We start from the raw sequence: 3,489 nt of genomic DNA, 5'->3' as shown, positions 1-3,489 counted from the left end.
CTCTGGATTTAATTTACAGTGAAACCAGAGCAACAGATTAAAAAACAAAGATAGTTTGGTAAATAAGGTTTCTATTTACACAGATTTCCTTTCCCCCCCTGGTTGTTTCCCCACACACAGAACCTTGGAGTTCATGCAGTTTCTCTGCTTGGAATTGTCTGCACCTAGATTTGGCTGCAGGAGGCTGCCTGTGTTTCGGACTACAACTCAATCCCTTCATCTTCCTCATCAACATCATTCACCCTCTGATGGGTGAAGTCAGTCAGCCACTGATTTGCACCAGCTGTGGTTTTGATGCAGTGGTGCATGAGTTTAAGTAGGTAATACCAAGAGAGGTTTCTTGCTGCTGCACATTTTATTCAGGGATTTACTTTTTTATGGAAACTATTTTAAAATTCTCTCACACAGCACTAGAAAGTGTCTTTTCTTCCAGAGATATGATGAAAAGTTAAATAGGTCATTTTTTATCTTGAAGATATAAAGCTTGGAAATGAAATATTCTGAAATAGTATCCACTTGGTAAATCTAGTGAGGGGTATTTTTGTCATTTCTTGATGGTGCCATCAAATAGAGATAATGCTACTGCAATTTGGGATTACTCTGTGGCACTGGGTCACTGTTGGCTCCTGGTTTGAAGTAGGCTTTCAGTGATGTGAGTTTTCAGTAGTGAAGTGAAAATATTGTGAAACTACAGTTGGTCTTCGGTGACTTTGGAGAGCAGCTGAACATGTGTGTTCACCTCCTGCTCAGTGTTTGCTTCACTTTTCCTTGTAAAAGGAGTAAAGGCAGAGCAAATTGGAAAGCGAGTTGAAAAGTAAGCCTCTTGTTTGATGAGGAATAGCCTGAGTTGCTGGCTGCTGAGCAGTCTCCCCTGAATCCCTTAAATCCCAATGGTCACTTCCTTGTGTTATGGGCTACCTAGATCTGGATGCCTGGGAGATGAGCTTTTTGAATCCAGCTATTTAAGGAGCAAGATATAAGCTTATAGAAAAGTTCTTTATTTTCTTACTGATGATTATCTTCTGCTGAGTGCTCTTCAGGAGCGTAGCAGAAGGCACAAAGCGTTCCTCTTCTGGAAAACTACTTGTTTATATGTTTATCCTGACATTGTGATTTAGGTCAGAGAAGACTGGGCTTGCTTTTTCTGAATCTCTGTCTCTTCTAAATACGACATTGTTTCTAATCTTTCAAGCAACATATATATGCAAAAGTGTATGCATGGATACACTTTGTCTTTAGAAAGAAATACCTCCTCTTTCTGCCACTACCTATTTCTTGGGGCCTTCCATACATCCCAGGGTATGGCATTTACCAGCTCTTATCCCTGCTGTGACAGAGCTGCAGCTCAGAGCTGTGTGCCCTGCCCAGGATGGGGAAGAAACATTCCAGCTATTCCTAATTTTCTTTCACTGAAAAAACTTACAGAGGCTTAAAGTTGATGTTATTTGTGGCTGGGCAGATGAGGGATTGTTGAACACCAGTGCTCCCATAAGACCTGATAGGTATTTTGTGTTGCCCTTGCATGTAAGGTGGTCATAGACTAGCACAAGGACAATTTCTGACTGTGTTTTTGTTAGGGCTGTGCCTGTCCCTGTGTAGCACCTCCTCTTCGTTCATAGTACCTCTGGCTTTCTGGCTGACCATTTATTTCCAGGAGCTGCACCTCCAGCTGTACAGACAGCTCTGTGTTTCACCTCTGCATCCTACCATCTGCCGGGGTTTGTGTTGCAGTGACTGGAGCATGCTCTCCTAGAGTGAAAGATAACTCATGACAGCTTGCAAAACCCCTGCAGACGTCCCCTAAACCAGACTGCTTGCTCATTTTAGTTTAAGCAAACACAGAAGACCACAAAGAGAAGGGCACGGGCTGTCCAGGTTAAAAGTGACAGGTTCAATCCCACCTCCAGCCTCTACTGTGTTTTTGTCTCTTCCCCCTGCTTGGCAACTTTGCAGTTGGCTCTGCTTCAGATCATGAGCCCACAGGATCTTCTTTGGATCAGCAGCCAGTCATGTTTAGGACACCATCATCTCCAACTTTGTTTCTGGCCTGCAGTGTGACCAGGAAGATCTCTTGGCTCTTTTGCCTCAGTTTCTCTCATGATAAATGGAAATAGTGACACTTCTCTGAAGTGCTACATGAATCTATGGGCAGGAAAGACTGCAGACAAATCAAATCTTATTGCTGGTCACTAAAATCTTGTAGACAGGAGTGATGAGGCAGCAGCAGTAGGAGCCACTGGTATAATGCAGAGATTTCTAATTCCACTGGGTGGCAGCTGAGACTGAGCTTAGGTGAGGAGTAATGCTTTCTCCTTTGGGTTGAATGTAGTGACTTCTTGCTTGAAGAAAACAGATCCAGAACCAAGCCTGATGCAAGGTGCCTATCTAAGATGGCAATTTTCTTTTTGTTTACATTATTTGAATGCCCTATTTAATACACACAATAGAACAAGATCTTTTCAACCAAAAACCCTATCAAACCTGCTGGGTTTGGATTGCCAGTCATTTATAATACTTTTAAAGGCTTAAAAGCAAAAATCACATCAGCAGAAGTCCACCAATTTTTCGTTTCCTAATGCAATCTTGGTTTGAAAACCAGGCCATGAGAAATCATGTCTCAAAACTGCATTTGTTGAGGAGGCAGATAACCAAACAAACACCTTCTTTTGTGTGGAGTGGATAATATTGCCTACAGCCACCTTCCCCCAGCTGTATCAGACCCTGGCAGAAACCAACTTTATTCTCTTTATACAAAGAGCCACTGGTTGGTTTCTGCCAGGGCCTGATTTTCTGTTCAAGAGGTAAAGAAAATCCTCCTGTGAATGACGGCAGTCTTATGAACTAGGCTACAAAGCTGTGGCAAGAATTGTTCAGAGCTGGTTAAATGCTGTATTGGTGCTTCAGGAAGAACTGCTCTCTGTGTCTCCAAAGGAAAATAAGTCTTATTATCCTTAATTGGTGGCTTTCCTCCTGTTTCTTGAGCACATTGTCCTTTCAAGGAATTCTTGCACAAGCCCAAGATTTCTTTCCATTTGGGCTTTTGGAGGAAAAATAATCCTTTCTCTCTCTCTCTCTCTCTCTCTCTCTCTTTCTTTTTGCTGCCTGGAAATGAATCATGCCATGGACTTTGACATAGAGCTTCTCATTTTTTACTGCATAGTTACCTGCAAGTGCCTCACTTTAAGGTATTTTATTCTCCCTTCTGTTCTTAACTCTTCATGTGGGTGCAGTGGGTAGAAAGGGGCTGCAGAAGTGCTCTAGGAAGAATCCCTTCTTCAGAAGAGCTAGCACAGCTGTGCAAGGCTGGCAGAAGCAGCTTTCATAGGAATTGCCTTCAGGGCAGGCAGAGGGCATGACAGGAACAGCAAGGCTGTGTTTCACCTGCCCCTGGAGTATTACTTATTTATTCTCCTGCCATAAAAGAGCCATTCTCAGCCTAGTCTTAACATCAGAGAGTTATCTGACACCTGGGTTCTTCTTTGCCCAGCA

Source organism: Pseudopodoces humilis, chromosome 1 (assembly GCF_049639895.1).
Source record: "Pseudopodoces humilis isolate 2021_Gansu_Grassland_sample_001 chromosome 1, ASM4963989v1, whole genome shotgun sequence".
NCBI lineage: Eukaryota > Metazoa > Chordata > Aves > Passeriformes > Paridae > Pseudopodoces > Pseudopodoces humilis.
This window is presented reverse-complemented; position numbering follows the sequence as displayed.